Source organism: Nomascus leucogenys, chromosome 11, assembly GCF_006542625.1.
Source record: "Nomascus leucogenys isolate Asia chromosome 11, Asia_NLE_v1, whole genome shotgun sequence".
Classification (NCBI taxonomy): Eukaryota; Metazoa; Chordata; class Mammalia; order Primates; family Hylobatidae; genus Nomascus; species Nomascus leucogenys.
This window is the reverse complement of record NC_044391.1, coordinates 74,562,642-74,575,128: the sequence shown is the minus strand read 5'-3', so window position 1 is coordinate 74,575,128 and position 12,487 is coordinate 74,562,642. Positions and strand designations below refer to the sequence as shown.

General features: G+C 40.3%; 1 pseudogene; it reads right to left on the bottom strand.

Moving 5' to 3' along the window:
• Positions 1 to 205: 205 nt before the first annotated feature.
• Positions 206 to 479, bottom strand: LOC101177558 (annotated as a pseudogene).
• Positions 480 to 12,487: the final 12,008 nt, after the last annotated feature.

Genomic DNA, 12,487 nt, shown 5'->3' with positions numbered 1-12,487 from the left:
TTCCCCACATCAATCCAGCTTTGGAGGCATTCTCTTAGGGACATATGCCTCTTCCCCCAAAAACAACAATGAAGTGTTCTGTGTGCTAACAACATAGCTTAAAATAAAAGTAAAACAAAATTCTGCATTTTTATAAAACTTGATAAAAAATAGTATTTCAAACTGTATAGTCACCAGAAGTACATAGTTATCAAAAATGCACACTTCACTTGGCATCTGCAGCACCTTCAGCTTTCTGTGCCTATTCTGTTTGGCATCTCCATTTTCTGCAGGGTTATTCCCCTCCTTGCCAGCATCAGCTTTTCCCTTTTTCCCTTTGGGGACCTTCTCTCCCTTATTTGCAGGGGCCTTTTTAGGCTTAGGCTCTGGCTTTGGAGGAGCAGGTTTAGCAGACAACCTCGCGGATCTTCTCTATGGTTTGTCTTTCACCTTTTGGCTCTATCTCTTTTAGCATCCCCTTCAGCATTTCTCTTGGGCATGGTGGCGGGGGCTACAGGGGTGGGACGTAGGCGTTGGGCACGAGATGCAGCGGTGCGCAGGCTTTGGTCAGTCTGGGGGTGGTTGTCGCCTCTTATTCTTCACACTGCTCGCCAGGCCTCTTTCAACACTACACATAATTGTGACATAATTTCATAATTCCACAAGAAAAAGGAACTCTCACCTATTTTTACAGTTTGGTGTGTGTGTGTGGATGTATGTGTGTATAGACAGATAGATAGATATACATACATATAACCACTCTGGAGAGACTGTATACAGGTATATACACACTAATTGATTGAGTAAGGTTGTTTGGATCAAGAGATGATTAGATGGAAAACTGTCTATAACATGTTAAGAGAAAAAAAGCAGGTTATCAAACATCATATGTAAAGCTTTTTTTTTTGCGTGTGTGTGAAAAATAGCTATATAAATGTATATCAGAAAGACTACAATGAGGCCAGGTGTCTGTGGTCCCAGCACTTTGGGAGGCTGAGGGAGGAGGATCACTTGAGGCTCCTCAAGTGATCACTGGGGACCAGTCTGGGCAGAATAGCAAAACTTTGTCTCTAAAAAATAAAAAAATTAGCCAGATGTGGTGTTGCATGCTTGTAGTCCCAGCTACTTGGGAGGCTGAGGTGGGAGGATCCCTTGAGCCCAGAAGATGGAAGCTGCAGTGAGCCATGATTGTACCACTACACTCCAGCCTGGGTGAAAAAGTGACTCTGTCTCACTAAAAAAAAAAAAAAAAAAAAAAGCCACAGCGAGAGAGAGAGAGAGAGAAGGAACAAATGAACAAACAGACTACACTGAGATAGCAAAAACCTCTCAGACAAGCAGTGATTTTCTGTGGAGGGAATATAGATGATTTTTTTCTTCTTATTTGTATTTTCAAACAATCAAACAATCATGTCATCTTTAGAATAAGATAAAGTTCTTTAAAAAAGACTTATGGAAAGAAAAAATTCAAGTTATGAAAACATGGGGTAGTAATTATTAATTACACTAGTAAATCTCTGTACTTAAGGGACTAGAAAGTGACTTAAATATAGGCATAAATAACATAGTATGTATGTAGGTATGTATTTATTTTGAGATGGAGTCTCGCTCTGTCACCCAGGTTGGAGTGCAGTGGCGCAATCTCGGCTCACTGTAACCTTCGCCTCCCGGGTTCAAGTGATTCTCCTGCCTCAGCCTCCTGAGTAGACCACACCTGGCCAAGAACATTGTATTTATATTTCATTTCAGACCCTGGAACAGTAAACGTTTGAGAAATAAACTATTTAGATAGATCAGTCTGTACATACTGAAGGAATCCTGTGTCATGATGTCTGCTATTACTTAAGAAAAGTTATTAACTGAGGAGTAATATACTAAACAAAATCCAGTGCATACAACTCTCATATAAAAATAAACTTACTTTTAAAAAATAAAAACTGCTCCTTCTCTCTCTGAAATAATTCAAGATTTGAACTGAGTAAATTGCTATTAATAACTATAATATGTTCTGACTAGAAACCATCAGCGACCATAAGGAGTAAGGAAAATTGTAATATGTGTTGATGGAGAAGATACTGGGAAACAGCCACTCACACCCACATGCTACTGGTGTAAATACATTTTCACCACTCTGAAGAGTAATCTGGTAATATTCATCAAAAGCTTTAACATGGAAGGGCGAGGTGGCTCACACCTGTAATCCCAGCACTTTTGGGAGGCCAAGGCGGGAGGATCGCTTGAGTCCAGAAGTTCAAGGCCAGCCTGGGCAACATGGTGAAACCCTGTCTCTACTGAAAAAATACAAAAAAATTAGCTGAGCATGATGGCACAGGCCTGTATTGCCAGCTACTCTGAGGGCTGAGGCAGGAGGATCACTTGAGCCTGGGCGGTCGAGGCTGCAGTGAGCACTGATTGTGCCACTGTACCCCAGCCTGCATGACAGAGTGAGGCCCTGTCATAAAAAAAAAAGAAAAGAAAAGAAAAGAAAAAAAAAACAAAGAGCTTTAACATTGTGAGTGTCATTACAACCAACATTTCAATTTCTGTGAACTTACCCTGCGGAATATACAAGAATGTGAACAAAACAATAAGGATGTTTATAGCATTGTTTATGATAATGAGCAATGCAAAATAGCCTAAATGTTCCATAAAAGAGAACTTTTTGCTTTTGAGCTTGATTTAATTGTACTAACTATATAGTAGACTATGCAGCCATTAATAAGAATTTGTGCATGAATGAACCTAATAAACTCAATGTCAAACAAAAGAAGCCATGCACAAAAGAGTATATACTACATGTCGTTTGTATAGGGCTCAAAACCAGGCAAAAATAACTAGTGGTTAACTTTGGGAGGGCCTCATGACGGGAGGTAGGCAAAGAGGGCTTCTGGAGTTCTGCAGATATTCCATTTCTTGGTCTCAGGCTGATACATGGGGATGTTCACTTTGTGAGTGTTTGTCAAGCTCTACACTGATGATTGTTTACTTTTCTGCGTGCTATACTTCAATAACATTTACCAGAAGAAAGGTTGTAAGGCATATTAATAACATGGAAAGATGTTCATCACATTATTAGTGAAGTAAAACATATAAAATGATGCTGGGCATGGTGGCTCATGCCTGTAATCCCAGCACTTTGGGAGGAGGCGGGAGAATCACTTGAGCCCGGGAGTTCAAGACTAGCCTGGGCAGCATAGTGAGACCCTGTTTCTACAGAAAATTTAAAAAAATTATCCAGGTGTGGTGGGGCACACCTATAGTACCAGCCGCTCAGGAGGCTGAGGCGGGAGGACTGCAGAGCCCAGGATGTCAAGGCTGCAGGGAGCTATGATTGTGCCACTACACTCCAGTCTGGGGGATGGGGCAAGACCCTGTTTCTAAAACAAAACAAAAAATTTCTCTCTCTCTCTCTCTTTCTCTCTCTCTCTACATATATATATATACACACACATACACACACACAAACATACATATGTACACATATATGTATATATATTACATAGAAAAATAAATAGATAGATGTTGGATGTTTACAAAGTGTCACTGGTAGACATCTCTGAGTGATGGGATAATAGGTGATTTTTATTTTTAATATTTTTCTAAAATTGTTACAATAAATATATATTCATTTTGTTTATTATTTTACTTTTATTTATTTATTTATTTTTGATACAGAGTTTCACTCTTGTCGTCCAGGCTGGAGTGCAATGGCACGTTCTCGCCTCACTGCAACCTCCGCCTCCCGGGTTCAAGCCATCCTCCTGCCTCAGCCTTCCTAGTAGCTGGGATTATAGGTGCCTGCCACCACGCCCGGCTAATTTTTTTTGTATTTTTAGTAGAGACAGGGTTTTACCATGTTGGCCATGCTGGTCTTGAACTCCTGACCTCAGGTGATCCACCCACCTTGGCCTCCCAAAGTGCTGGGATTACAGGCGTGAGCCACTGCGTCCTGCCCTACATATTCATTTTAAAAGAGACAAGCATCACAGTATCATCGTGAAAATAAAAGTGTATATACATTTGCTAAAATAGAGAGCAGAGTTAATTAGAATATGCAAATAGTGAGGACCTAAAGAAAGAGCTGACTGAGATCAATTAGGATTAAAAAACCTGACATTTTACAAAGCCTTGATCCAAAAATAGAACACTTTTAATTCTAGAGGTACGTGACATGTGGCTTCACAATGAACGTAGGATGTGAAAATTCTATGACCCTACTAGTTCACTAGGTGATACAAAGCAGTCTGGATCTTAGTTGTCCTGTCTGTAGAATGGGTGTAATAATAGCTTGTCTGCATTCTCCCAGAGATCTTTTGGGGATAAAGATGTAATGATATAGGAATAGCTTTGAAGTTTTCAGAGATGCTGGTTCAAGGTATCATTATAAGGGCAGTTTATAAAAAAAGTGAGATTAGATGCTACTTGAAATCATTTTGTGAGTTTTGTGAAACTATACCCTTAAGAAGCACCTATTCATTAAGAAGATTTTAGTTCTGGGCTCAGTGGCTTGTGTCTGTATTCCTAGTTACTCAGGAGGCTGAAGTGGAAGGATTGCTTGAGCCCGGAAGTTGAAGAAGAAAGAAGAAAGAAAAAAGAAGCAGCAGAGGGAGAGGGGAAGTGGGAGGCAGAGTGAGGAGAAGGAGAGGGAGAAGATTTTAAGATAAGACTGTTCATTTTTCTAACTTTTATACAAGAACATTAAATTAAAAAAAAATTTTTATATAGAGACAGGGTTTTACCACGTTGCCCATTGCCCAGGCTGGTCTCAAACTCCTGGGCTCAAATAATCCTCCCACCTTGGCCTCCCAAAGTGATGGGATTACAGGCACAAGCCACTGTACCAGGTCACAAAACATTTTTATAAAGAAAAGATGAACAGAAAAAATCTTTTATTTTCAACTTGGGAAAAATAGAACCATTTTACAGATCTAAATTATTACTATTGTTATTTTTTGAGACAGAGTCTCTGTCACCCAGGCTGGAGTGCAGTGGCACAATCTGTGCTCACTGCAACCTCTGCCTTCTGGGTTCAAGCCATTCTCCTGCCTCAGCCTCTCAAATGGCTGGGATTACAGGAGTGCACCACTACGCCTGGCTAATTTTTGTATTTTTAGTAGAGCCAGGGTTTCACCATGTTGGCCAGGCTGGACTCGAATTCCTGAGCTCAAGTGATCCGCCCGCCTCCACCTCCCAAAGTGCTGGGAGTACAGGCCTAAGCCACTGCGCCCAGCCACAGGCATAAATTATTTAAAAAAATTGAATGATAGCACTAATTTTTTAATTCTTGTGACCCACTGAATGTTTCCTACTGGGAAGATAAATAAAGATGGGCCCTTCATTCTGGAGAAGTCATTTGCTTCAGCTGGTGTTAAGAGTCCTGCATGTCTCCTTATTGTCAATTGTCTTTGAGACACACAGTCAAGGATTGGTTAAATAAGTGCTAAAGAACTGACAGTTAAAAACAAAACAAGGCTGGGTGCAGTGGCTCACGTCTGTAATCCCAGCACTGTGGGAGGCCGAGGTGGGGGGGATCACTTGAGGTCAGGAGTTCCAGCCCAGCCTGGCCAACATGGTGAAACTCCGTCTCTACCAAAAAAAAAAAAAAAAAAAAAAAAAAAAAAAAAAAAAAAAAAAATTTAGCTGGGCGTGGTGGAGTGCACTTGTAATCCCAGCTACTTGGGAGTTTAAACCCAGGAGGCGGAGGCTGCAGTGAGCCGAGATCGCGCCATTGCACTCCAGCCTGGGAGACAGAGCAAGGCTTTGTCTCAAAAAAAAAAAAAAAAAAAACCCCCAAAAAACAAAACAAAACCTAGAACTTTTCCTCTTTCCTATTTCCTTATCTTAGGGACTTGGTACTGACATGTACTTAATATTGTACAATGACTTCTGCTTAAAACTACTACTTTTGTTTTGCCATATAGTGTATCTGAGGATTGTTTGTCCAAAATTTAACCTATTAGTTAATTGTATATAATGGTTTTGATGCACTAGAGGCTCCCCACCCCCAATAAGTTAGATTTGGTTATCTATGTCTTATTTTAATGAAACTGTGTAAATTGAGTAACAAGGCAGGCTTTCTAAAAGGATTAATCAATAGCTATGAGTTTGCAAACTACTCTTGAACAAAATTGCCATCTTGGTCTGGGATAAGAATAGGAATGATAATTGTCTTCCTGACAAAAATATACATAGCTAATAGTTTTAAATTTTCAACAGTGAATTAATTCCAGAAAAAAATGTAAATATAGTAGTAAGACTTTGCTTAATTGCTCTGAGCTTCAGTTTTCTTGTCTGTAAAATAGGAATAACAGCATGGTTGAGAGGATGAATGAATTAATTCATATAAATTGTTTATAACAGTGCCCAATACTTACTAAGTACCCCATACAATGTTAGCTACAGTTGTTACTTTTGTAAATATAAATGTTATTCTGTTTTCAGAGGAAGTTAATTACAGAATGCTGAAGTCAATACAAATAGAGAACTAAGAACAGTTTAGTAATAGAAACATTATGGATATTGTTGCCTTATCCAAAGGTACTACCATTTATCCAAGGAATTCAGATAATAAAATGCTTTGTCTCTTAATCATCATAATTTGAAAACATCCAACCTGGCTAAGGTTCTGGTAGATAGTATCTCACTGAAACTTGGCTTACATATTATAGAAACAGTTAACAAACACACAGTATTCTTTGGCTTAGGCCCTTATTCATGAAATTTAAAAATCAGAGACACATATAGGTCATATTTAAAACAGAAAAGCTGAGAAAGTATTATTACTCCATAGGGTACGCAAGTGTTGAGCCATTTGGCCCCTGATATAAAGAGCTGTTCCTTGGTCTAGGAGACACACGGCAGGTGGACAATGGTCCAGGGCAGAGTTGGGTCAAAATCATTTTTTCCTAGTTCAGTATAATTCTGTAATAAGGTTCCTGTTGCCAAAACAATACACAGACATTTCAGTTCGAATAGTCTTAAAATGTACACATCAAAAAACAAACCAAGGAAAGAGGCCTTTTTAAAAATACGTTGTCTCAGTTATTTCTTATAGTAATATTGAAATGTGTTACACGTGTGTGTGTATGTATGCACACACATGCATATGTCTAATTTTGTAGATAAGGAAACTAGTGTTCCTAGTCTGAGAGGCAGATACAGGGAATAAACCATTTTCGCAACTCGGGATTTCACTAAAAGTCTTGAAAACAAGATCAAGCTTTTTAGAATGCAAGGTGCATAGTGCTTAGAAAAATTTTATTTTACAGGCAATGAAGAGTTCACCCTTCCTTCCCTCCCTTCCTTCCTTCTTCCTTCCTTCTTCCTTCCCTCCTTCCTAGAACCAGCCTATCCTCCCTTCCTCCCTCTCTTTCTTCTTCCCTCCCTCCCTCCCTTCCTCCCTCCCTCCCTCCTTCCCTCCCTTCCTGATAAATAAAATTCTAAAACCTGATATTCAGAGGTCGATGCCAGCATATCACAAGTTGGTCTTCAGGCTTAACTTTACCGATCTTCAATTCTAGAAAGAACTTAAAGCACTGTACATTTCTGAGCTTTGAGGACTCAGGATAAACAACTTGGCCTAGGCTCATTTTAAACTGGTACTTGGGTGTCCACATTTATTTATTTACTTGCCTCCAACTCTTGGCTTTCTTTCTTCCTGAATAGGCACTGAAAGATTTGTGGCTATCTCAAAGCATTAGTGTGAAACTCAAATAATTAGCTGCATAGGAAGACTCTAAATTAGAAAGTGCTGCATAAATGCTATGCTTTGTTGTTATATTTTACAACCTTAAATACTTAATAAGTAATGTCAGTTAATTTCCCAAAAAAGAACCTTGAAAAGTTGCTGCTATGTAGACCATTGGTATGTCAGATGTTATACAATTTTAGTTATCTCCATTTATTTATTTATTTATTTTATTTATTTTTTTTTGAGGTGGAGTTTCACTCTTGTTGCCCAGGCTGGAGTACAATGGCACCATCTTGGTTCACCACAACCTCTGCCTCCCAGGTTCAAGTGATTCTCCTGCCTCAGCCTCCTGAGTAGCTGGGATTACAGGCATGTGCCACCACACCTGGCTAATTTTGTATTTTTAGTAGAGATGGGGTTTTTCCATGTTGGTCAGGCTGATTTGGAACTCCCGACCTCAGGTGATCTGCCCGCCTCGGCCTCCCAAAGTGCTGGGATTACAGGCATGAGCTAACAGTCCTGGCAGTTATTTCTATTTATTAAACAATGTACATTGAATAAAAATACCACGTGGCTGGTGTACATCCTAAAGTATAATTACCAAGCAAATATGTATTCAGCCTGTCAGAAGCCTAATAGAGAGTCTCAGCCTTGGTTATAGACTAAAACTAATAGTGGTAACTATAAACAGTGACAGATTGGATGGCAATCCCTGTCCAGTCTCAATTTGCAGTTTTGTTTTTGGCAGAACATGTTGGTTTTATGACCAACAATATATTGCAATCCAAGGACAAAATGGAACCATTATGAGCCATTTGCAAGGGCTGTTCCCCCATATGCACAATGTAATCACTGAACTGGGAGGAACAATTCCGTCCTGATGTCACATGGTGGGAGCTGTTGTTTATATTATTGCTATTACCATTTTTAAAGACAGGGAGTATGTATAATACTTCATCTTCCAAAAGGGAGCGGCATGAAAGCTGGGTGCTTATGTGCAGCCAAAAGTTTGCCTTAAGAAGAAATAACGGAAAACCCCCAAAAGAAATTCAGTTTCAGGGTGTATTCCAAGTGTCAAAAAGAAATTCAATTTCAGGAAGTATTCCAAGTGTCAGATGTTTAACGAAGGTTCAGTTTTAATTCATAAAAATGGGTTGAGGAAACACATATAAAATAACTGAAGATAAGAGACATCACAGAGATCTTAATTTTAATTGAACTGAGAAAATGTGCAAATTTACTCTTCCATATTTTAATTATATGAGCCATAAGTTCCTGAGTTATTAAAAAAAAATGAAACATCAGCCAGCCATGGTGGCTCACATCTGTAACCCCAGCACTTTGGGAGGCCGAGGCAGGTGGATCACATAAGGTCAGGAGTTGAAGACCAGCCTGGGCAACATGGCAAAAACCCACCTCTACCAAAAATACAAAAATTAGCATGGCATAGTTGTGCCGACCTGTAATCCCAGAAGGAGGATCACTTGAGCCCAGAAGGCAGAGGTTGCAGTGAGCCGAAATCAGATCACTGTACTCCAGCCTGGGTAGCTTTACAGATGAGGAAACTTAAGCACAAAGAGATTGTATAACTTCCATGCCTGGCTAAGTTCTGTATTTTTAGTAGACAGGGTTTCACCATGTTGGCCTGGCTGGTCTCCAGCTTCTGACCTCAAATGATTCACCCACCTCGGCCTCCCAAAGTGCTGGGATTATAGGCGTGAGCCAGCGCACCCGGACTGCAAATAGAAGCAATATCTATGCAAAGATACTCATCCTTTTGTTTTGCTTCCATCCATTTGTTTTCCATTTAATTATTTTTAGATCTTCAGTTAGATTGATAAAATTGGGAATACTACTATTCAGAAGCATTTCCATGAAAAATTCACAAACTGATAGAAAACATCTCAGAGATAAAATTTACTTCATTTAGAGGAAAAATATTGGTCTGATTGACATTCTTATTCAAAATTATAGCAGATACACCAGGTGCGCTGGCTCATGCCTGTAATCCCAGCACTTTTGGGAGGCTGAGGTGGGTGAATCATTTGAGGTCAGAAGCTGGAGACCAGCCAGGCCAACATGGTGAAACCCTGTCTCTACTAAAAATACAAAAATTAGCCAGGCATGGAAGTTATACAATCTCTTTGTGCTTAAGTTTCCTCATCTGTAAAGCTACCTAGGAGGCTGAGGCAGGAGAATTGCTTGAATCCAAGAAGGGAAGGTTGTAGTGAGCTGAGATCAAGTCACTGTACTCCAGCCTGGGCAATAAAGTGAGGCTTCACTTCGTCTCAAAAAACAAACAAAAAAAGTGTAGCATATTAAAAACAAAAAGAGACTTCAAAGTTTGGTGAAAAAGTTTTAGGTTGAGTGTGATGTCACATGCTCATAATCCCAGCACTTTGGGAGGCTGAGGCAGGAGAATTGCTTGAGCCCAAGAGTTCAAGACCAGCCTAGGCAATACAGTGAGACTCCATCTCTACAGATAAATTGATTAATAAAATAAATAAATTAATAAAATAAAATAAAATAAATTAGCTATGTTACTTTGGGGAAGTTATATAGTCTCTTTGTGCTTAAGTTTCCTCACCTGTAAAGTGGGGATAATAATAGCATCTTATTTTTAGTGTTGTGAGGAATAAATACATTATTAATAATACATTGCAAGTATTTGGAACAGAACATGGCACATAGAGGGTGTTCAATAAAAGAACTTTATTATTATTTACTTCAAGATAAATATGTCCAAAATGATATCATTAATACAAAATTAACTATCCTAACTTTTTTTTTAACTTAATCCCAGATGTGATAGTAACACCTATTGATTCGTTTTTTTAGAGAGACTTCTGAACAAACGCGGCTGGGAGTATATGCCCCTAACACACCTTACATGTTTAGAACTGTAGGCCTGCAGGCCCAAGTTCCACAGACTGAGATAGAACCTATTTACTCATTCAGTCACTTAAATAATTTTTATGAAGCAACAGACGATAGTATTTCTAACTTCCTTTAGATGCTAGGAAAAAGAACTGGTATCCTACTAAGTTGTAGAAGAATAATCTAAAAGGGAAGAGTTTGAATACCAAACCAAACTTTAATTTCCTCCTCCAGCTACTGACTATTGCCTTCCTAGATAGGTGGGATGATATGGTTTGGTTGTGTCCCCACCCAAATCTCATCTTGAATTCCCATGTGTGGTGGGAGGGACCCGGTGGAAGGTAAATGAATCGTGGGGGCAAGTCTTTCCTGTGCTGTTCTCGTGATAGTGAATAAGTCTCTGATAGTTTTATAAAGAGGAGTTCCTCTGCACAAGCCCTCTCTCTTTGCCTGCTGCCATCCATGTAAGATGTGACTTGCTCCTCTTTGCCATGATTGTGAGGCCTCCCCAGCTACATGGAACTGTAAGTCCATTAAACCTCTTTCTTGTTTTAAAAATTTTTTTGAGAAGATGCCTTGCTCTGTCACCTAGGCTGGAGTGCAGTGGTGAGATCTTGGCTCACTGCAGCCTCTGCCTCCTGGGTTCAAGCAGTTCTCCTACCTCAGCCTCCTGAGTAGCTGGGATTACAGGAGCCTGCTACCATGCACAGGTGATTTTTGTATTTTTAGTAGAGATGGGGTTTCACCATCTTGGCCAGGCTGGTCTTGAACTGCTGACCTTGTGATCTACCCTCCTTGGCCTCCCAAAGTGCTGGGATTACAGGCATGAGCCACCGTGCCTGGCCAAACTTCTTTCTTTTGTTAATAGACATACTCAGTCTTGGGTATGTCTTTATCAGCAGCGTGAAAACAGACTAATAAATGGGATCCTAGCAAACATCCTGGTAAACCCATCATAAAATAAAAAAATTCTCAACTTGAATCATCTTAACTCCAGATGCTCCTCGATTACAATGCGATTACATGCTGATAAACGCAGGGTAGTGTCAAAAGATCTCCACTATAACCATTGTAAGTCAAGGACTATCTGTATTTTTAAGATCTTCCTGGGTGACTCTAAAGTGCAGGGCAGTAACTATTGAGGCTGGAACCAGGCAGAGGTCTGGGCCTGCATGGCTTTGACCAATAGGGTTACCTTGGAGGGTGGGTGAGATACAGTGGAGTGGAGAGACCACTTAAGAGACTAATGCAATAATCTGGATTACTGCCTATGGCTTTCTTGGCTCGCTCTTCCCTCCCTCCCTCCCTCCCTTCCTTTCTCTCTCCCTTTCCCTTTTCCCTTTTCCCTTTTCCCTTCCCTCCCCTCCCCTCCCCTCCCCGCTCCCTCCCTCCCCTCCCCTCCCCTCCCCTCCCCTTCCGTTCCCTTGATGGAGTCTCACTCTATTGCCCAGGCTGGAGTGCAGTGGCACAATCTGTGCTCACTACAACCTCCACCTCGAGGTTCAAGTGATTCTCCTGCCTCAGCATCCCAACTAGCTGGGATTACAGGTGTGTACCACCACGCCCAGCTAATTTTTGTATTTTTAGTAGAGACAGGGTTTCACCATGTTGGTCAGGCTGGTCCCGAACTCCTGACCTCAGGTGACCCGCCCACCTCGGCCTCCCAAAGTACTGGGATTATAGGTGTGAGCCACCGCTCCCAGCTGCCTGGCTGTTTCTTATACCTGATCTCTTAATTCTAGTAACATCCTTTCAGAAAACACATAAGCTATCTTTAGGTGCTAAACCTTCAGGAGAATTGCTGACTATGAATTCTCATAAACCACAGGGGCAATCATTCAAATAGGGGTTTTTCTCCCTACATGGGTTTCAGCAATTTATGGACACTCTAAAATTGTACACAAAAATTTTACCTGTATATTTTTCCAGAGTGATGATCCA